Genomic DNA, 23,442 nt, shown 5'->3' with positions numbered 1-23,442 from the left:
CTCCCGGGGAGCCCGCGTCCCTCTCTCCCCGGACACCGCGACCTCCCCCCCAGCCCGCGTCCCTCTCTCCCCCATCACCGCGTCCTTCCCCCCCAGCCCACGTCCCCCCCCCAGCCCGCGTCCCTCTCGCTGCCCCGTCCCCGCGCCCTTCCCCCACCGCGTCCCTCTCTCCCCCATCACCGCGTCCTTCCCCCCCAGCCCGCGTCCCTCTCTCCCCCCAACACCGCGTCCTTCCCCCCCAGCCTGCTGTCCCTCTCTCCCTGTCACCGCGTCCTTCCCCCCCAGCCCGCATCCCTCTCTCCCCCGTCACTGCGACCCTCCCCCCAGCCCTCGTCCCTCTCTCCGTGTCACCGCATCTTTCCCCCCCAGCCCGCGTCCCTCTCTCCCCCATCACCGCATCCTTCCCCCCCCGTCCCTCTCTCCCCCGTCACCATGTCCTCCCCCCAGCCCGCATCCCTCTCTCCCCCGTCCCCGCATCCTTCCCCCCCAGCCCGCGTCCCTCTCTCCCCCATCACCACGTCCTCCCCCCGCCCGCATCCCTCTCTCCCCCAACACCGAGTCCTTCCCCCCCAGCCCGCGTCCCTCTCTCCCCCGTCACCGCGTCCCCCCCAGCCCGCATCCCTCTCTCCCCATCACCACGTCCTTCCCCCCCAGCCCGCGTCCCTCTCTCCCCCGTCCCCGCGTCCTTCCCCCCCAGCCCGCGTCCCTCTCTCCCCCGTCACCGCGTCCCCCCAGCCCGCATCCCTCTCTCCCCATCACCACGTCCTTCCCCCCCAGCCCGCGTCCCTCTCTCCCCCGTTCCCGCGTCCTTCCCCCCCAGCCCGCGTCCCTCTCTCCCCCAACACCGAGTCCTTCCCCCCCAGCCCGCGTCCCTCTCTCCCCCGTCACCGCGTCCTTCACCCCCAGCCCGCGTCCCTCTCTCCCCGTCACCACGTCCCCCCCCAGCCCGCATCCCTCTCTCCCCCGTCCCCGCATCCTTCCCCCCCAGCCCGCATCCCTCTCTCCCCCATCACCATGTCCTTCATCCCCCCGCGTCCCTCTCTCCCCCGTCACCGCGTCCTTCCCCCCAGCCCGCATCCCTCTCTCCCCCATCACCGCATCCTTCACCCCCCGCCCCGCGTCCCTCTCTCCCCTGTCACCGCGTCCTTCACCCCCCGCATCCCTCTCTCCCCCGTCACCGCGTCCTCCCCCCGCCCACATCCCTCTCTCCCCCGTCCCCGCATCCTTCCCCCCCAGCCCGCGTCCCTCTCTCCCCCGACACCGCGTCCCTCCCCCTCAGCCTGTGTCCCTCTCTCCCCGTCACCGCGTCCTCCCCCCAGCCCACATCCCTCTCTCCCCATCACCACGTCCTTCCCCCCCAGCCCACGTCCCTCTCTCCCCGTCACCACGTCCCCCCCAAGCCTGCGTCCCTCTCTCCCCCGTCACCGCGTCCTTCCCCCGCAGCCCGCGTCCCTCTCTCCCCCATCACGTCCTTCCCCACCCCGCGTCCCTCTCTCCTCTGTCACCGCGTCCTTCCCCCCCAGCCCGCGTCCCTCTCTCCCCCGTCACAGTGTCCTTCCCCCCAGCCCGCGTCCCTCTCTCCCCCGTCACAGTGTCCTTCCCCCCAGCCCGCATCCCTCTCTCCCCCGTCACCGCATCCTCCCCCCCCAGCCCATGTCCCTCTCGCTGCCCTGTGTCCGCGTCCTTCATCCCCCCTCTCCATCACCTCCGTCCTCAGGGGCCTGGTCTCTGCGCCTCCACCATGTATACGCAGGCAATGTGTGCCTGAGTGTGCCTGGGTGTGCAGGGGGAGCACAGGCATACCAGGTGTGTACTCACTGGGAATGGAGGCAATGCGTGTGGCATGTGCTCAAGTGTGTGCACGTGTGGGCCTGTGTGCGCTGTGGGGTGTGTGTGTGTGCTCATAGTCGTTGGGGTGCGGTGCTGCCAGGTACGCAGGTGTGGTGGGCGTGTTCCGTGCGTGCCCCTGTATGTGCACAGGGTGTGTGTGCAACCAGAGGCACATGCTCCTGGCACCGGCAGAGGAATTTGTACCCCAGACAAAGCCCTGGTCGTTCGCACCTGCACTTCTGCGGTCAGGGTGGGAGCGCACGGCTTCCACTTGTCCCATCACAGAGAGAAGTTGCCCCCCCGCCCCCCCCCCAGGCACGCACCCAGGAGAGGCACAGAAACACACGGATTGACTGGTTTTTCTGCGTTTTCTGTTATGCTGGCTACATCAGTGACTATCAACTATAAATTAGCACATCTTTTTTCCCCCCACTCTTTCTAACTTGTCCATGTCTGTTGCCTTGGAACCAAAGAGAAAGTAGCTGAGAAGAAAGGAAAAGTAGGATAGTAAGGGAGATAAATATAGAAAGGTAAAAAAAGAGATTTAAGACCTGAAACCAGGAGTGAGCAAAAGAGACCCTTCTTGGCCAGCAGCGCCCACACGTGCCAAGGAGGAGGCCGCCCTCGAAGCACCGGAAACCCCAAACAATTGCCCAAGTGTCTCAGAGGATGCATGAATTAATGGCTCCAGGCCTGTCGACACTCCCTCACTAGCACGTTCTCACCTGTGGCATGTTGGCCAGCCCACATTTGCAGGTTCAAAGCTGGCTTTGTATACCCGTTCCCTTGTGAAATGTGCTGAATTTTCCCCATATGCACACTTTTACATAATTGTTGCAGGTTCTTGCACTTAATGAGAATAACGTGATGCTCGTGGAAAGAAGCCCCAGGTGTTCTGGAACAGTGGTCTTTCAGATAAGGGCTTTTGGGGGTGGGGAGGACACAACCGTGGAATGTCACCTGTTAGACGTTGCACCCACATTCATAGCTTGCCCTCAATCCCAATTTTCCAGAAGATGAAACCAAATCAAATTATTAGTGTTGCTGAACACTGAACTGGCATAAATGACAGTAGCAAGAAGTACAAGAGCTTTTGTGAGTGTGCTGGTTTCCCCATAAAATGTTGTACTAAATAAACTTCTGACCTCCATTTCCATCTGTCTAGGGATTTTAAACATGTTCAATAGATTCATTCACAGAATGTTCCAGCGAGAGGGGACTTTAGCGGTCATCTGGTGCAAACACCTCATTTTCAGATGAGAAACTGAGGTCCAAATGTATATAATAACTTGCCCAAGGGGCCTTGGGAAGTTTGAGAGAACCAGGTTGGGGACAGAAAGCCTGCTCTCTGCACCCAGTTTCCACGTGCACCCATCACGAACATGAGCGCCCACGTGATGGAGAGCAAGCTGGATCAGGACTGTGATCAAGGGGGTCAGAGGGCCTTTCCCAAAAGCTTCATTTAAAGATGTGCTTTTAAGTTAATCTGTTTGCAAATCCCCCCCCCCCCCCCCCCCGCCTTCAGCACCTTGTCGTGCCAGCTCCAGGAAAGAGTTTGGGCACAGTTTGTCCCACACAGACGTTCAGTAGAGTCCACCCAAGCAGACCTCACTCATAAAGCATTTCCTTTAAAATAAATCTCCCAAAGTGTAAGGTACCCTTTCCACTCTCAGTCAAGGGCATCTGTTATCTAATTGACCTGACGGAGGAAAGCAGAGAAAGTATCATGAAGGAGCATTCTCGAACTTGAAATTCAGCATTTTTAAACTCCTGTGAAACGCGTGTGTGTGCATTTGTCTTGCTCACAGAAAGAAATATGAGAGCAAAGTTTCCTTCTTTGAGGGAAGGAGAAAGAGGCCAATATATTACAAGCTCAGAGCATAAGAGAGTTTGGCAAATACAGACTGGTCTGTCTGTTTTATTACTTTTGAGATTATGTGGAAACTAGGTGGGTGGGAAAGTATAACTTCCTCCTGTGCTGGCTTTAAAAAAAAAAAAAAAGATGTAGCATCAAATGTCAATCGACCTCAAGCAATGAGCTATCACAAAGACGATGTCTAAATTCTTTGACATGGACCCCAGGCCAGAAAAGAAAAAGCTTAAAGGCAAGAGTTTGCAAATATCTCAGTGACATATGATCATCATATCCACAGACATCTTCATCTTTTCCTTCCTCAAAAGTTTCCAATAATATACCTAGCCACAGGCTCTCTATCGTGCCTCCAGAGTTCCTCCTATCCTGCTGGCTTATCTAACTCCTACCATATTTAAAGTCTCAACCCGAATCTGATTTCTTTCAAGATGCCTTTCCTGCCTCCTGATTTACCTTACTTTCCCCCTCTTGCAGGATCCCGTAGTGCTTGGGTGTACCTTCCCACACTTGCAGAAAGCCTTTGCAGGCCTAGGCTGGATGTTATCTAAGCATAGGAAGCATGGCTTCCTGTTCCCAACTGTTGCCCTAGCTCCCAGCCAAATACTTGGCCATAGAAAACTCTAGGCGGATATTTGTTGGAAAGATAGATGGGCACATGCCCTTTCTAGATTCAGACACTGTGTGCAAAATACCTCTTTTCAAACTACAGAAGGAAAATACCTTCTTTTTCTCAAGACCTGTTTCCTTGACCACTTTCCTCCAGTGAAGCACGATTGAACCTTGGATAACGTGAGGCTTGGGGCATAGTCAAAATCCACATAGAATTTTACTCCCCAAAACCTTAACTACAAACAATCTATTCTTGACCAGAAGCCTTACCAATCACATAAACAGCCAGTAAGCACATATTCTGTGTGTTATATGTATTATATACTGTGCATTTACAGTACTATATTTATCGAAAAAAATCTGCCCATAAATGAACCTGCGTAGTTCAAACCCATGTTATCCAAGGATCAACTGTAGTTTTTAAATAGAAACATAGGAGTGTGGAAGACAAGCCAAACTAGCTGTCATTTACACTGGCCAAAAATGGGACATTCCCATGAAAAGTTGGTTCACAGAGGGTTAGGGACACTTTGAATTCCCAGTGTTAAAATAAAGTAGACCTCTAAATTCTAGCTCCACGTGACTTTGAGTCAAGAACTGTATCTGATTCATCTTTGGTTTCCTAATAGATTTTCAATAAAGTCTGTTGAATAATACCCATTTTTCACATAGACCAAGAAAACACCTGTAGGTGACATCAACGTACAAATTAGATCAACTGATCAACTATAAATGAATTTGCCTTAGCTGGTAAGTTGTTCCCTCTAATTTTATGCTAGTGCTAAACACCTAGTGTCTAGTAGTATGAAGTGATCTAAGTTACCCCAGAAACAATAATCTGTGCATATATTCTGAATCATCTAAATACCCACCTGCCATAACTTAGCATTGCCAACACCCACTTCTGCATTGGGCTTTATGAGGGCATTAGTGCCAAAAAAGTATTCCCTTAATTTCAACGAGCTATTAAAGTAACAGATTTATCACATAAATAAAGGGCATGCAAACTCTTTCTGCAAAGGGTCAGGTGGAAAATATGTCAGGTCTTGCTGGCCTTTCCATTTCTGTTGCATTTGCTCAGCTTGGTCAATGTAGTATGAAAGCAGCCATAAACAACACAGAAAAAAAATGAGCATGGCTGGGTTCTAATAAAACTTTATTTACAAAAACAGTTTGCAGATTGCATTTGTCTCACCTCTGATCTAAAGATGCATGGAGCCCAGTGAAAGCCAGACAACTAGAGAGTGTCACAGCGACACTTGCCAGTGGTTTGAGTAGAGAGAAATAATGGGAGAATGGAAGGTGATACGGCGGTCATACCAGATTAAAAATGGGAAAAAACTGAACCTTAGCTGCCAATACCATATTCACAGTGAAAGCCATGATTTGGTATAGAGTCACTTACAGAATTGATTGAGATACAAACCTTTATAAATATAAACTTATAAAATGTTATAATGTACGTGTGGAATTTATAAGAAGGCTTGTACATGGTTTTACAACTGTACATACTTAAGTATTAAAACAAAGATAATTTATTTATAAGCTGGGAGATTCTGCGAGAAAAAAATTTTTTTTCTCTAAAAGATGTTTGGCCATTTGCCAAGGTTGAGAATCACTGGTCTAGATGAAAACTGCTCTCTACCGACCCACAACAGCTTCACCATACGTGGAGTCTCAACCACATGTCTGGTGTCTTTTTGGCCTGTTTGGTTTGGTTTCATCGAGTTTGAACACCTCAACCTGTTGACGTGGAAGGGAGAAAGCACTCACGCTTCCAGGTCTTTCTCGAGAAAAAGTGTCATGAGGTTTGTAACCTGGTGCGTAAGTGGGTGTCCAAGTGCGCTCACGCACACAAGCGCCTCAAGCAAGCGAGCGTTTGGGGGACTCCGGCGCGTGTCGGCGGCTGGCTCTCTCCAGGCCTCAGCCTCCCCACAGTGCCCCATGTTTCACCGTCGAGTGCAATTTTGCTGCTGTGGGGTTTTTGTAAATATTCTTAATCAGATTAGGAAAGTTTCCATTCCCAGCTTGCTGGGAGTTTTTATCGTGAAGGAGTGTTGAATTTAGTCCAGTTTTTTTTTTCTTCTTCATCCATCAAGATGGTCATATGGTTTCCCCTTTTTACTAGTAATCTGATGAATTACACTGATTGAGTCTCAAATGTTAAAGCGCTCTGATTCCTGGAATAAACCACACTTGAACATGATGTATTATCCTTTTTTATATATCGCTGGATTCAGTTTGCTAATATTTTGTTAGAAAACTGAGTTTCTTATAATTTTCCATTCCTGTAATGTCCTTTTCAGGTATTGATATTCAGAGTAGACTGGCATCATAAAAAGAGAAAGTTTCCCCTTTTTTCCTATGTTCTGGAAAAGTTTCTGAAACATCATTATTGTTTCATCCTTAAATGTTTGGAAGAATTGACCAGGGAAAGCATCTGGACCTAATTTTATCTCATATAAAAGATCCTACAAATCCTTACTTCATTTTTTCATAATAGGAAAAAGTCTACATAGAAATCAGATCGTGAACCTCCTAGTACCTCCCGCACTGTACCTCCCAACGCCCACTACTCTCCCCCTCACTCTGGTCCCCAGGATGTGAAGGACCATGGGACCCAACACCACCACAGCTTCATTGTGGTAAGTCCTCCAGCACACCACAGCTCCACAATAAGCAACCAGAGGCCAGTGGGATAGTTACCAAAATACCGTTTGACGTGCTTCACTCTCAGCTTTGTACTCTAGGCATCCAAACCTTGTAAAACCAAAAGTTCCAAGGGCCCTTGAATCAGTCAAAATTAATCATATTTTGCTAGGATAACAAATAACCCCAGAATCTCGGGGACTTACTCCATCAGAGATTTTCCACTTGATCATGGGAGATGACCACTTCAGCTCACTCTAGCTGTGCTCTTGAGCTCTCGGGGACTCAGCTAATGGAGCGGGTCCCAGCTGGAGCATGGCTATCATTGGAGCCGAAGGAAAGAGAATGCAGAGAACCATGTCTGGCTGCCAAAGCTACCCTCCAAAAATAGCAGGTGTCACTCCCACTTTCGGTCATTCCACTAACCAAAACAGGTCACATCCAAACAGCCCAGCAGGGTGGGGATTTATCTATTAACGAGCAACAGGGCTTGGACCAGATTTAGAGCACTCACTCTCCATGTCTCTCCTGCCCCCACACTGTCCCCCTGCCACTTAGTCTTGAACAAGTTGTCTTACCTCTTGAACCAATTGTTTCATCTTCTAAAGAAATAAATATGTTTCGCATGGGCACTCGTGACAATGTGTGTTTAAGATGCACTCTACTAGGCACGGAGTAAGCACTCAGTACTGTCGGTTATTAATATGATTTCTCATTGTGTGCAATAATTCTTAACGGGGGGGGGGGAGGCAGAAAGGAAATGGAGAAAAAAGAGAATGGCAAAACACTATCCTGAAGGTTTTAGAGTTTTAGGTGAAACAACACTTGCCACAATCTCCGGCCCAACACATGCGTACACACATCTGTAAACACATACATGTACAGGACTAAGGGCCTACAGAGGGATTCTTCTGGCAGTATTGCCCTTCTGAGTCCACCTGGTTCCAATGGGAATAAGTGAATGGCCCAGAATTGCCTTAGGCCCCAGATCCCGCTTGTCTCAGGCTGCTTATCAAAGAGCCAGATTTCAGTGGTGCTAGAGCAATCTGACTCCAGCGGGGAAGCACAGCTTTGACATACTTCAGGCATATTTTGTTGATTCTGTAGAGAAAACACCCAAAATGCACTTTACGGAGTGCTTGCATCTAAGTCCCAGTCTTACTTGGTACAATCAGTAGAAGAAGGGACATCTCACTCCCCCATCCCTGTTGCTAAAAGTGACGTTCACTTGTCTTTTGATAAAACCATATCTCAGTCTCCTGCTGGGGCTCCACCAGCCCCTGCCAGCTCCAGCATCAGGCCCTGGCTGAGTTGACCTGTCAGTGAGTCCCGCTCTAGGGTTTGGCCAGAGAGCGCATGACCACCTGAGGTGGTAAGGCTGGGGCACCTGTTTGCTGGGACTTGTGGGAAACAAGAACATTCTCTCCCTTCAGAAGGGGCTTCCAGGAGCAAATTCCTTCCTCTCTCGAAGGGTAGGCTGTGAGGGTGTGAACCCTGGAGATGCCACTGTCATTTACATCAGAGACTCCCAACTTCAGCTCTATTGACATTTGGACCAGATGATTCTTTGTGGGTGGAGGGGGGTGGGGGCCATCCTGTGCAAAAAAGGATGTTGAGCAGCATCCCTGACCTCTACTCATTAAATACACATTCTCAGTTATGACAACCAAAAATATCTCTGGACATTGCCAGATGTCTCCTGTGGGGCTAAACCAGTCCAAGTTGAGAACCATTGCTTTATGCTAAAGCCAGTTCCAGCATTTTCTGTCATTTGCAACAAACAAAGCTGTTACAGCACGTGTGAATGATACCCCGTGACCATGTCTTAAAAGTATTTTGAAGTGGGAGAGTATAAATTCAGTTCCAGCAGCGAACCTCATGTTTGCTTGTTTCTGAGCCATTTCCTTTAAATAAACTTTAAGCTTGCTTTCATGTATAAGGTTCTAGTCTGGAAGACCACCGTTAAAATACTGACCTGGTTTCAGTATCATATATGGTTGTAAGAAGAGACACCAACTTTGAAAAAGTAGTCTAAACACATATTTGTAATCGGGCCCATGAATTTCTAGGAAACAGTGCATCCGCACAGAAGGAAGAGTAAGATTAAGAGATGAGCAAAGTCATTATATTCTAATTCTTAGCAAAAGAATTAGGTCAGTTGCAGAAAAAGGACAAGAAAAAACCATCAGTCCCAGGAGCCAGAGGGAGGGCTGTGTACCCATCCCGGACAGTCAGTGATGCGATGCAGATGCCTCCCAGAGAGAGATGAGCCCTTGGACCTAAGCCACTCTCCTCTGCCAAGGGCGGGACTCAAAGAGGGGCTCAGCTGAGGGCTGGCGGCCACCAACACGAAGGGGGCTGAAAGTATCTGCCGGCACCATGAGAACGTGAGTGGCGTGGGCCCACCGGCCTGCGTGGCCCATCCAAGCAGGACAGCATCCGCTCCAAGGCTCCGCTGAATGTTTAACATGAAACATAAATCTTGCATCACTAGGTTATTGGCTTCAGGAGGGCCTGGATCTTATCTCTCTACTTATCATCATATCCCTAGCACCCGGAACACAGCTTTGCACGCGGGAAGGGCTCGACGAAAAACTACGGGCCACTTAGCACCGAGACAAAAAAGTGTTGCCTCACAAATGCTGAGACCTCGATTACCGCGAGCGCCAGCACCATTCCAGGGCTCTCCGTGGGGGTAGCTGCATGGAAATTTTCTACCACTCAATTGTATGGCTTCATTATTTCTTTTAGGAGTTATAAAATCTTACAAATGTAGGTATAAAGTCCATCTGAAGCAGCATAACCACCCACCCGCAGAGGCATCTCAAGGCTGGTGCCAGGCCACTCTTCGGAGAGTGCGGGAAGGGGCAGTGGACAGTACCCCCCAATGATGGAATGAGACAGAAAGCACCTCCCGCATCACCCCCTCCTTGGGGGACACGGGGCCTCTTGGCACCCAGCACAGGCCTTCCAGTCGGGCCAGCTGGGTGAGAGAAACACACACTGAGATGGCTGGGGTTCCGCTGCGGAAAGGGGGTGGAGCATTTGGACAGCTCTTTGGAAAGCTGTAAAATAAAATGCAGCTCAGAACACATGGGGTTTGATCAAACAGAGCCTCTCCTAAGAGCCAGGCTGGGCGAAGGGACCTAAAGCGAGACGCTACAGGCCAGCCTTTGCCTCACATGCATCCGTGTGTTATTTCATTCTACTTGGGAAGAGAACCAAGTTGCCAGGATAGGAGTGTGGGGTGTGTGTGTGTGTGTGTGTGTGTGTGTGTGTGTGTGTCCATGCTGGCACTGGTGCCTTCCACAGGATATTTATTTCTCAGTTAGAACAATACTTTCTCATTTTTATTATTTTCCTTAGTTCAAGTAGATGCTCTCCCCGATGGTCCTTTCCAGTATAATTACAATTACAAACCAAGACCGGGGGTCACTAATTTCCTTTTTATTTGAAAGATTAATATTTTTTAAATGAGTCATTTGGTTTTTGTTTGTTTGTTTTACCTTCCAAAGAGGAGCCGTCATCAGGCTCTCCGCGGGCCAACAGGAGACAAGTAGCGTGCTCCGCTTGAACATAGAGTGTGCTGGTTGCCAGATTATGTTTTTTAATTTTTAACTTAAATTTGTGTTTGAATAGTCCGTGCTTGGAAATGATACGTAAGTCAAAAGCCTAGAGGAAAGTTGAATTTCTGTCCTCTGTCCTTATCCCTGAGCTATCAAGTTTTCTCCCGGAGAGACGCCTGGACAACTCACTGTTACCAAATTTTTATTGTTGTTGTTTTTTGCTCTTTTTTATACAAGTGGAAGTTTACACTGTTACCCTGTTCTGCACCTTGCATTTCACTTCCCAAAAAACCTTGGAGATCACTCCGTATCAGTGCAATTTCCTCCTTTTTTTTCATACCTACAAAGTATTAGCATTTAAGTTTTTTCCAATCAGAGGCTGTTATCATTTATAACTTTGTAGACATGTCATTTTGCACATGTGCAAGTAGAGTTGCATTAAAAATGCTCAAAGTGTTTACTGTTTTTATAGATAAAAGCAAACCCGTCTCCATCCTAGAGATTATAAATGATATACGTTCCTTCCAACAATATATGAGGCTTCTTTTTCTTTTTTTACTTTTTTCCCTGATAAAATCTGTTTGCTTTTTTTTCTTAACTCTCTGGCTCTCTGGCTTTCTGATAGGTCAAAAATGGTATTTCTGAGGGAAATGGGTAGATGGGTATGACAAAATAAGACTGGCTGTGATAAATGCTGAAGCTCCGTGATGGGTACAGACAGGGGGAGTTGATTAAACTGTTCTGTCTACTTCAGCACACATTTGAAGTTTTCCACAATAAAAACGTTTTGGGAAAAGAGACATTGATTTGTATTTGCTTTTTCAAGACCTGCTTATTTATATTCTTTTCCCATTTTTTTATTAAGTTGTTGAAAACTCTTTTAATTGATTCATAAGAAGTATTTTCAATATTAGAAAAACTAGCCCTTTGCTCATAAAATGGTTTATAAAGATTTTTCCTATTTTCTCCTTTTCCTTTTGAACTTTCAGAATTTATATATATATAATATATATTTATTTATAATATATATAAATATATAAAGGACCATCGTTCTGGGGAGAATATATATATATGCTACATATATATATAATTGCATTTAACAATCTTTGTTTTATGACTTTTAAGTGTTGTATCACAATAGGAAGACTTTTCTCCTTCAAAGATTATTTTTAAAATTCATGATCTCTTATAGTATTTTCATTGTTCCATTTGTTTAGCATTTAAAGCTCTAGTGGGTCTAGAATTTATAGGGAGCTAATATTTGAGACAGGGATCCAGTTTTATTCAGATATTTGTTCTGTTGTCCTAACAGCATTTATTATATGATCCATTTATTCCACGTGGATTTTATGTCCCCTTTATCAAATACTGAAACCTGAAATCTCTGAAGGTTTTAGGGCCTGCCTATTTGGGCCTGCCTCTTGTAATTTTTCCTGGGATAGCTAAAACCCATGATTTCTTTCTCTTATCTAATTGCATTGGCTAGTACCACCAAAACGATGCTAATTAATAATAGTAATTGTGGACATCCTTGTCTTGTTCCTAACTTTAGTGAGAATATTTGTATTCCTCCAAAAAGCATGATGCTGGTTTGAGATTGAAATAGGTATCTTTTAGGGACACTTGGGTGGCTCAGTGGTTGGGAATCTGCCTTTGGTTCAGGGTGTGATCCCAGGTCCAGGGATCGAGTCCCATATTAGATTCCCTGGAGGGAGCATGCTTTTCCATCTGCCTATGTCTCTGCCTTTCTCTCTGTGTCTCTCATGAATAAATAATAATAACAACAACAACAACAATAATAATAAATAAATAGGTATCTTTTATTTTAAGGAAATATCCAACTATTGCTCATTTCAAACTAAAGTATTGAACTATTACCAATTTCAACTCCAAGGTCTCAGTGGCTTAAACAAATAAAGATGGTTTTGGTTTGTTTGTTTGTTTGTTTGTTTGTTTATAACTCACATCATAAATCATAGCCCACCATGGACCATGGGGCAGTGTGAGAGCTCTGCTCTCTGCAGTCACTTAGGGACCCATGTTCCTTCCATCTACTGGTGCTATCATTTCCCAGAGCCTCAGAGGCCTCCTTGAACTCTCTGCATCTGGATGGCAGAAAACAGGAGAGAACATGCAGGAAATTGTACGGGAGATGGTCTATGGGTCAGGCCTAGAGATGCCTGATAGCTCTTCTGTCCACATTTCATTGACCAGAACCCCTCCCTGCAAGAGAAGCTGAACAATGTTGCCTGTCTTTGTGCCCAACTTCACAGAGAAGGAAAGGAAACAATTTGGTGACTGCTCTGCTATGTACATTATCCCTATTATTTACCTCTCTACATTTTTACCCATATACACATATATGCATATTTTTATGTGTATAAATACTTGGTTTTCTATACCGATCAGGACTAGCTAGGTAGGTTATGCTGCAGTTAACAGACAACTTAAATATCTCAGCTTATTCCTTACTACAAATCATTATATTCCAGCACAGCTCAGAGGAGTGGTTCTGCTCATCCTAGTTATTCAGGGACTCCAGACGGATGGAGAGACCAAGCTTCTATGATAACTGTGGTAGGTGAGCAAAAGGCTAGAAAATCAGGCACTATATTTTGTTGACCTAAAGCAAATTATATGCTATGACTAAATGCTGAAACAAGGAAATGCAGTTCTATGTACTCAGATGTAGGAAGTAAACCAGATATAGGTCACCCGTGGAGATGTCTGCCCCACACAGAGTGTATGCAACTGTAGACAAGTGTTCCAAAGCCTATTGCACGTATAATCTGCAAGTGCTCTTGTGTATTAACATAGTTGGAAAACACGGAAATACACCTCACTCCAAAGATAGGATAAAATATTTAAGAACTTGCTAAAACCTTGGTCTACTTGGGTCTGTATCAATACCATTAACCACTAAGCTCAACAGAGCCTGTCTAACAAGAATGTATCTGTATTTGTTTTTTTGTAAAATGGATAAATCAACCTTAATAGATTGTACTAACCCATTCTACAGTCTCCATGCCAATTACAAACATTTTCTGGGGCTAAAGACTTTAGTTCAGTTGGATTCTGTCAAATACCATAGAAAGGTCAAAACTAAACTCTGTTAGCAATGATTTGTGTAATTTAAATACAAAACAAAAAAAATCTCTTAAGTCATTAAATTTTCAATAGTTCTTCTCCAAGTTATAGAAACAAATTACCCCTCTTTTCTTTATGTACTGCCAGACACAAAGGATTACAAGAAAGCATAAATATTCCAGGGAAAGAAGTCAGCCGAGAAATGTGAATTAAATTCCTACTATGTGCAAAAGCTCTTGGAATGTGAGTGATTTGTTTTTCCACTTGCAAGCATTATTCAAGTTCCTAACCAGAGCTGTACTGGTCATTGGATACATCAGAATAGGTCGCTATGAAATCTGACTTAAAAATGCGATTTGGAATAGATAGTCTTCCAAGGTTTTTTAAAAGGAAGCATAGCATGTATATTATAGAATAATCATCACCTGTTATCCTTCCCTCTTTTTTTTTTTTAGTTCTTTAGAAATGATATTTAGAAACAGTGACTCTACCCTGACCAAGTGTTTGAGCAAATGATCTGAGCTAAGCAGTTGGCCCTTCTGTTAAAGAGAAAGGGGACAGAGAGGACTTTGGGGACTTCCCCGGAGTACCCAGGACTCCATTTGCTCCCCCTGTCTGGCCTCCGTCTGTGTTTCCAACCCACCTTGTCCCCTTCTGTGCCCCTTCAGCTAACATTTACAGAGAACCACCGTGTCCCAGATTCTGTGCCAAGTCATGGAGATGCAATGCAGAATAAAAGCTGGGCTCCACTTTTGAGAAAGTCACAATCTAATTTTAAAAATAGATACTTATTTATTTTATTTTATTTAAATTCAATTAACTAACACATAATGCATTATTGGTTTCAGAGGTAGAGGTCAGTGCTTCATCAGTCTTATATAACACCCAGTGCTCATGACATCACGTGCCCTCACTCATGCCCATCACCCAGTTACCCCATCCCTCTATCCTTCTCCCTCCAGGGACCCTCATTTTGCTTCCTATGATTAAGAGTGTCTTATGGTTTGTGTCCCTCTCTGATTTCATCTTGCTTTATTTTTCCCTTCCTTCCCCTATGATCCTCTGTTTTGTTTCTTAGATTCCACATATGAGTGAGATCATATGATAATTGTCTTTCTCTGATTGACTTATTTCACTTAGCATAATATCCTCTAGTTCCATCCATGTCATTGCAAATGGCAAGATTTCATTTTTGGTGGATGAGTAGTATTCCATATATTTATATATAGACCACATATTCTTTATCCATTCATCTGTCAATGGACATTGGAGTTCTTTCCATAGTTTGGCTGTCGTGGACATCGCTGCTATAAACATTGGGATGTAGGTGCCCCTTAGGATAGGATCACTACATTTGTATCATTGGGGTAAATACCCAGTAGTGCAATCGCTAGGTCATAGGGTAGCTGTATTTTCAACTTTTTGAAGAACCTCCACACTGTTTTCCAGAGCAGCTGCTCCAGCTTGCGTTCCCACCGACAGTGCAGGAAGGTTCCCCTTTCCACATCCTTGTCAGCATCTCTCATTTCCTGACTTGTGCATTTTAGCCATTCTGACAGGTGTGAGGTGGTATCTTATTGTGGTTTTTGATCTGTGTTTCCCTGATGCCAAGTGATATCGAGCATTTTTTCATGTGTCTGTTGGCCATGTGTAGGTCTTCTTTGGAGAAATGTCTATTCATGTCTTATGCCCATTTCTTGACTGGATTCTTTGTTCTTTGGGTGTTGAGTTTGATAAGTTCTTTATAGATCTTGGATACTAGCCCTTTATCTGATAGGTCATTTGCCAATATCTTCTCCCATCCTGTCGGTTGTCTTTCGGTTTTGTCAACTGCTTCCTTTGCTGTGCAGAAGCTTTTTATCTTGATGAAGTCCCAATAGTTCATTTTTGCCTTATTACCCTTGCCTTTGGAGATGTGTTTAGTAAGAAGTTGCTGGAGCCCAGGTCACAGAGGTTGCTGTCTATGTTCTCCTCTAGGATTTTGATGGATTCCTGTCTCACATTTAGGTCTTTCATCCATTATGGTCTACTAATCTTCGACAAAGCAGGAAAGGATATCCAATGGAAAAAAGCTTCTTCAACAAATGATGTTGGATACATATTTATTTAAAAAAATTTTTATTTCAGAAGCATTTTCCTATTTTTATACTGGCATATACATTCCTATCACAAGTTAGCTTCTACAAAAATGATTTTATATTGATGCATCTTTTTTAAATTTTAATTCCTACGTAGTTAACCTACAGTGTTATATTAGTTTCAGGTGTACAATATAGTGATTCAACAATTCCATATATTACTCAGTGCTCATCAAGATAAGAGTACTCCCGGGGTGCCTGGCTGGCCCAGTCGGTAGAGCATCCTACTCTTAATCTCAGGGTTGTGCATTCAAGCTTCACATTGACACAGACCTTACTTTAAAAAAAAAAGTGTACTCAATTTCCTTCACCTATTTCACCCATCCCTCACCCACCTCCCCTCTGTTAGCATCTGTTTGTTCTCTATAGCTAAGAATCTGTTCCTTGGTTTGTCACTCTTTTTTTTTTTCTTCATTTGTTTCTTACATTCCATATGAGTCAAACTATATGGTATTTATCTTTCTTCAGCTGGCTTACTTTGCTTAGCATTATACTCTATGAAGATAGATAGATGATAGATAGATTCACCTATGTTGTTGCAAATGGTAAGATTTTGTTCTTTTTTATGGCTGAATAATATTCTATTGTCTTTCTCTGATTTATTTTGCTTAGCATAATAGCCTCTAGCTCCATCCATGTCATTGCAAATGGCAAGATTTCATTTGGCAACATATCTAGAAAAATGTTGTTACAACCCATGTCGGAGACATTCCTGCCTGGGAAGTCAGGAATTTCAGTGAAGAAGATTTTTCTGGTTTCAGGTCTCACATTTAGGTCTTTAATCCTTTTTGAGTGTATTTTTGTGCATCGTGTAAGAGCGTAGCCCAGTTTCATTCTTTTGCATGTTGCTGTCCAGTAAGAAAATGGATATTTAAACGAGGGCAGCACACAGGAACCGCTCCACAGGTACTGCCTCGTTTACTTTACTTTTCCAGATTTTAATCAGAAATAGTTCTAACCTCCACCTACAGCCTGGCAGGAATTCCAGGATCCCAAACATGCACTTTCTTGTCCTCTTCCAGATCCTCCGGGCATCCTGGAAGGCTCCACCACAGTCTTCTTCCCAGTAAGGGAAGGCCCCCACTGCCCAGCTGCTGCCTCCACTCGTCGCCGGTTCTCTTTGTCCTTCTGCACTGCCTCGGAGCTGGCTCCTGCTGACCTATGCTGCAGCCAACGGGTCTTCCGAGGGCAGAAGCTCTGCAGAATCTACGCCCCCTTGGTGCTAAGCCCACACGGTCCCCTCACCCAGTCTCCCAGGGCTCTGGCTCCCAGAATTCAGTCCCTCCGCACATCCTTCCTTGCCTCCTTTTCCCAAGTCTCACCTCCAAGAGGCACACACAGCTTCAGGCACTTCCTAGAGTCCACGGAGACTTGAGGCTTCCCCCACTGGGTGGCTGCTTTCCTTTTTAGTCCTGGAAATACACTCATTTTATGTCTTCTCTTTTTCAGTCACCGTTGCTGTGACAGACCTAGATCTTTGGTCTACCTGGCAAGCAGGAGGACCTATTCCCAGATACCCTGGCAGTTCATTTTGTGGTCTTGAATCAGGGCCACAGCTTACAGTTGTGAAAGCAGTGCATTGCACAACCTCAAGAGTGGGATTGCTGGGTCAGAGGACAGATGCACACTTAATTTCACAAAGGAACTGACAGTTTTCCAGAATGACTGTACCGGTTTGCACTCCCGTTAGCAACGCCCTGTCTCCCCACATCCTCGTCAAGCCTTGAGTCATCCGTCCTTCTAATTGCTGCCATTCTGATAGGTCTGAAGTGGTTTCCATTACTCCTATTTCTAGAGCTGGACTGTTGGTGACACTAGGCTCTTGTCATTTACAGTCTGCCTTGGTCGTGAACCTATGACTTGGTGAAGAATTTGGAAATATGCTTAATGTATATGGGATATACTAGAGATGACACATAACAGAGCGTCAGTCCCTAACCCTCTAAATATTAGTTCTTCCGAAACACCCTAAGTGCATCATTTCCTCGGGTCCCTGCAGCCACGCTGTGCCCAGTGCTTTCCCACGCGTGCCCCTGCCGCGGGCTCCTGGGGGCATCCCCGAGGGAGCCACTGTGGAGGGTGGGACCATGCATGCCAGGAACGCAGGCTTGCACTGAAGTTCCAGAAATAGATGGAGGCCATGGTTGTGTGATAAAGTCAATGTTCGTAATGCCACTGAACGGTACAGGTAAAAATGATTAAAATAATGTATCTTATGCATATTTTACTACAATTTCTAAAAGTCTCCCTGGTTGCCTTGTGGAGCAGACACTGGGAAGGCAGGAGTGAAGCACGACAATCAGATAGAAGGTGACTGTAGTTGCCGAGAAAAACCAGTGGTTTAGATCAGAGTGGCAGTGGCACAGATGTGTGTACTCGGGACGTGCCGGCGTTCCCACTTGTTCCCGAAAATCAGAAGTTCTGTGAAAAAACACTAAGAGTCTATTTCCCACTGTTCGTAAATGGAAAAAAGTTATACTACGTTGCATGGCAACCCAAAACCTCAACCAATCTCCTAAAACATAGCTGCAAGCCGGTGAAATGGTTGTACGTAAGTAACGTGACATTAGGATGTCAAATGCTCAAAACATCATTTTCTGATCTATCTCCAAATAATGTGATTTGGTTTGTAGGCAACAACATGTACAGCTTGCATGCTGCAACATAAACATTGTATTTAACATGAGCCATGGCAAATAACATAGCAATGAACACATTTGCTTTAGAAAATGCAGGCAAAAATTTGCAATAGAAAATAAGGCTATTTTTTAATACCTTTTTTCTTTTCTTTTCTTTTCTTTTCTTTTCTTTTCTTTTCTTTTCTTGGAGAGAGAGCAAGCATGCACAAGTGGGGGAGGAGGGGGTGGGGAGGGCAGAGGGAGAGGGAGAACCTTAAGCAGGCTCCATGCCCAGTTCAGAGACCAACATGGGGCTTGGTCTTACCAGACATCATGAGCTGAGCCAAAATCAAAAGCGGGAACCTAACAGACTGAGCCACCCAGGAGCCCCCTTTGTAAGGTTATTTCTTATAATGAATGTTACTTGCCACGTTCACAAGCTCCACAGACTGGGGTGTAGATCCCTTTGGGGAGTCCAAAAGTTAACTATTACATTTTGGAAGATGCCAGGAAAAATGGAAAGCACTCGAGTTCTTTGTGATGTTTCCTCAGCTGCCGAACCTGAGACCTCTCACCTCTGGATTTCTCACTGTATGAAATCATACATTTCCAAATTGTTTAGGAAAGTATATACATGTATATATGTTTACATTATTGTTTTCCAACTGATGCTGACAACGGCTTCATGACACATTGTTTTATCCAGTTCATACGTCTCAACTAAATGTATACTTGCTAACATCCAAGTAACCAGACTAATATTTCAAGCGATGATGGGATGAGCACTGGGTGTTATGCTATATGTTGACAAATTGAACTCCAATAAAAAAAATAAAATAAAAATAATAAAAAATAAATAAAATTTCAAGTGAGTTACAGTAAAGATCCCAGATAAAAAGAGGGAAAACACTTGTCTGTAGATTATCTACCACATTATAACCATTACTTGGAGCACTTAAAATTCATTTTTAGGGGCGCCTGGGAGGTTCAGTCAGTTAAGCACCTGCCTTTAGCTTAAACCATGATCTTGGGGTCCTGGGATGAATCCTCTAATCTGACTCCCTGCTCAGTGGGGAGTCTGCTTGTCCTTGTTCTGCACCTGCTCACGCTCTCCCTCTCTCAAATTAATAAATAAAAATCTTTTTACAAAATTAATCTTTATTATTAAGGTATGTTTTTGAGAAGGAAGAAAAACTTGCTGTGCATATTGAAAAGGTTGAGGTAGGGACACCTGGTGGCTCAGTGGTTGAGCATCTGCCTTTGGCTCAGAGCATGACCTTGTGGTCCTGAGATCGAGTCCCACATCAGGCTCCTCAGAGGGAGCCTGCTTCTCCCTCTGCCTGTGTTTCTGCCTCTCTCTCTGTATCTCTCATGAATAAATAAATAAAATCTTTAAAAAAATCAAAATAAAATACAATACAATAAAATAAAATAAAATAAAATATTGAGATAAAAATGCAACTGGTACTACATGGGCTAATCCATATTAGTTTAATATGAAAATACAATGTGCCAGCTTTTTCTAAATATGTATCTAAACTAAACATCTGAGGAGTCCTTACTAATAAAACATGCTGTTTCTAAACAGAAAGGAGCCCAGGGGAATGGGACTAAAAAGAAGAAAAACAGCAAGGAAACTCCAGAGTCCAATCTGCTTGAAGAGGGGATTAAAAATATCTGCAAGAAGAAAAATGAGAATTAGGAGAAATACAATAGCACCTTTTAAAAATTTTCTTTGTTCTCTTTCCACATATTATTTATTTTTTTCTTTGTTTTTTTTCCCACATATTATTTGGCACAGAGATTGCCATCACCAGCTCTCAATAAACATAACAGACGCAGGATGGATGGATGAACAAACAGTTGTCGAGCAAGGCTCTTCATTTAGGATCATGTCTACGGAGGGCAGAAAAGATAGGAGGAGTAGGATTATTCAGGAGCATGATCGTTATCAAGATGTTACCTCCTCTTCCTCATTCAGCAGCAGCCACACACCCTCCCTATTCTTCAGTAGATCGAATGGTTGTAAAGAGTGCTAACGTAAAAAAAAAAAAAAAAAAAAAAAAAAAAAGAGTGCTAACGTGTATCTGTGGACTCAGCTTTCACTATAAGACTTTAATTTTGAAGTTACATATTGTGTTTTTATGTTATACATTTTATGCATCAACCCGAAATGTGAATTAAAAATATTTACAAAAAAAAAAAATGGTGGAAACAAGAGGGGACCAATTAATGTGTGAACAACAGTAAAAAAAAAAAAAAAAAAAAAAAAAAAAGGTTTGGTTAGTGCTACGTAAATTCACTCATTCGATTAGGAAGTAGAGTGCGAACACCCACTACTTCCTTGAACCTTCATCCTAGTCCTGACTCCGTTAGAAACATGTTTTGATACTTAGATGACTTAACCTGGCTCTTAAGAGTTCCATTTCCCTGACAAGAGGGTTGGACCCGGTGGCTGTTATGGTATCTCTCAGTTCAAAAACTGAGTTCAGAAACCATCATTTTAGTGAGTAGCAGTTTGAACTAACGTGTAAAGAAGTACAAATGCCAAGCACTCCGACGAGATTTTAACCACTGAATAAGAAACTCTGGGCTATTCTCCAGGAATTTTAAAACTTCCTTAGGGTCCAAGGAGACGGAATTGCTGAAAATACATCGTGTTGCTCTATGGATACAAACCAAAAAAAAAAAAAAATGCTTTCAACCAAAATATTTTATTTATGTGCTCATACAGACACACTTTAGTTATCTACGCCCAACTTCCAATATTATAAAAGTCATTTTAAAGTCTAAGGCTACAGTTCATAGTTTCCCAGGTTTTGTTTGTGTTTTAGCTTGCAATTCTAACATCTTGCCTAGGAATAGAGTTCCCTGCTTGGAGCATTTGTACTGCTCTTCAAGTTACATACGCTGGAACACTTAAGTGTGGTTTTTATCATTTTGTTCAGATTTCGATATTTTAGCTGATATGAGCTTTTATGGAAATTTCTTTAAATGAATCCTTCTCTCTCCTCCTTTTAAAGCATTTGGCCCGTCTTAGCCACCCCAATGCTGCCCGCGTTCCTCCCGTGCAGCTCCTGCTGTTTGCAGGTACTCTATTCCAAAACCAACAATAATGTCGAATGCAGCCGAGGGCCAGAGATGGTGGCAAAGATGTTTGCTTCCGGTAACTTCCCAAATCGAGTCTGCGGTGCGCAGCACGTGTATTTGGCCGCAGGAGGAGGGCGTTACAGGTACAAACATCAGGGCCACTGTGACAAGATCAGCGGAACGTCCTTAAAATCGTAGCCTTCTGTTCCAGTGAAGAATGGACTTGAAGTGCAATGGTCTAGAAACCCCAGACCCTCGGTCGACCAGCAATTTCAAACTTCTCCTCCACCAAATGTGCTGGCAACGCGAGACACCAATGACTGCTGGAAGTTTTACCCTCTTTTGCTTAATTTGTCTCCACAAATATATATATTTTGTAAATGAAACGACAAGCATTGCAACCGGAGGTGTTTTCAGCAGGAGTTAAAGGCACCACAGAAGGTCTAACACTCCTGTGACTTTTGGGAGCATGTTGGAAGTGACGTGTACCCGAATGGGATCCCGATCCACAGCCACCAGTGTAAGAACACTTGCACATAGAGGCACATTTTTGTTAAAGCCATTGTCCTGGGGAAGGAAAGAGGCTGAATTTTAGAGTAATAGAGCTTTGCACCACCCATGCTTTTCCACCCAGGCTGTGCAGGAGCAGCGCGGCCCCAGCAGCCTTCCCCGGCGAGGCCAGCAGGTGGAGGTATTGACCGTGCGGGAGCCAGGCCGCCGCAGCTGTCGCGGTCCCCAAGAGGCCCTCCCAGGACACACAGAGGAGTCCACCTTCCCTGGGGTGCCAGATGTTCGGGGACCCTCTCCCCGGGTCGGGGGCTGCCCTGAGCCCCCCTGGGAAGCCCGACGGCCCCTCCAGGTCTCAGGGCTCCCTGTGCGCAGGAGGCCGTGGCCTCAGCTGACCTGTGGGTGTTCACTTCAGGGTTTTGTGGTCAGAAAGGCTCCCTTGGGCCTCGCCCAGGACATGGCCTGGACCCTCCCTGGATCTCCAGGCGGGTTTTCCCAGGATCCTGCAGAGCCTCCAGGTGCAGTTTCTGGCTGGAGTCCGAGACCTGAGGCAGCGCAGGCCGCCCTAGAGGGACGCTCGAACCTGCTGCAGGTGTTCGGGACCTTGGGACAGACTCCCCTCCATGGTGTTTGTGTTGTGTGTTTAGTTAATAGAACCTCGTCCGCGGGGAGCCTGTCGTTTGCCTTGCCCACGCAACGATCCCTGACGTCAGGACTTGGAATCACACTCCTGACATGACACAGCTGGCCGTGGCCAAAGACATACCTGCGACTGTGACTACTCAGCAGCAGGTGAATAAAGGTTCTCGTTGTTTCTGAGCAAGGGTTCCAGGTTTGCAATGCATGTGGCTTTCAGGGGGCTCTGCCGAAATGCAGGGAGCCCCCCATCCCCCCCAGGGTGGAGGTCGGGGCTCTTCTCCAAGGGGCCACGGAGTGACTATTCCAGCCTCTGAGCCAAGAGGCAAAATCCAGGCTATTATGTGGGCCCTTAGACGACCATTTAAGATGTAAAAGAATGTTCCCAACTCAAGAACAGTACAGTACCCAGCAGCAGGCCTGACTTGCCCGCCGGCCTTCCTGCCAACCAGCTTCTGGGCGGTAAAGCCTATCGAGGGGTGGGGTGTGTGTGTCTTTGAGGCAAAGGCCAGAAAGCCCAGAAATCCCAGAAAGTCCCAGAAAGATGAAAGTCCCAGGAAGATGGACTCCAGCCCCACAGATTACATTGAATTTTTTCTATTTGAAACCGTTGCCTGCTTAGAGTTAGAGTAGAATCTGACACCCATCTTTAGTGTTGCTAAAATATCCCTATTTTCACCAGGAAATGGAAAATCCTGAACCTGAGATCCAACAATTTGGTCCAAATGACAGCGCCGCACAAGCACAAGCGCCGCACACCCGCCGGGCAGAGAGCACAAGGCCGCAGCCCGCACCCTGTGGCGCTCTGCACGACGACCTGGGTCGCGGTGTCCCTAAGG

At 45.3% G+C, this 23,442-nt stretch overlaps 2 long non-coding RNA genes across 2 annotated transcripts in view; one reads left to right on the top strand and one right to left on the bottom strand.

The window, feature by feature from the left end:
• The window catches only part of LOC118353407 (uncharacterized), an 18,355-nt gene extending 11,063 nt beyond the window's left edge, over positions 1-7,292 (bottom strand). The window contains exon 1 of the long non-coding RNA XR_004812279.1: positions 7,168-7,292. This is a non-coding gene — a long non-coding RNA (uncharacterized LOC118353407). The remainder of the gene's footprint in view (positions 1-7,167) is intronic.
• LOC112659962 (uncharacterized) lies at positions 4,985-23,442 on the top strand. Its single transcript, XR_003136615.3, has 4 exons — positions 4,985-5,062; positions 6,816-6,957; positions 22,615-22,759; positions 23,286-23,442. It is a non-coding gene; the product is annotated as an uncharacterized LOC112659962 (long non-coding RNA).

The sequence above is a fragment of the Canis lupus genome, chromosome 35 (genome assembly GCF_003254725.2).
Source record: "Canis lupus dingo isolate Sandy chromosome 35, ASM325472v2, whole genome shotgun sequence".
Taxonomy (NCBI): Eukaryota; Metazoa; Chordata; class Mammalia; order Carnivora; family Canidae; genus Canis; species Canis lupus.
Note: the sequence above shows the minus strand (reverse complement) of the source record. Positions and strands in the feature narration are given on the sequence as shown.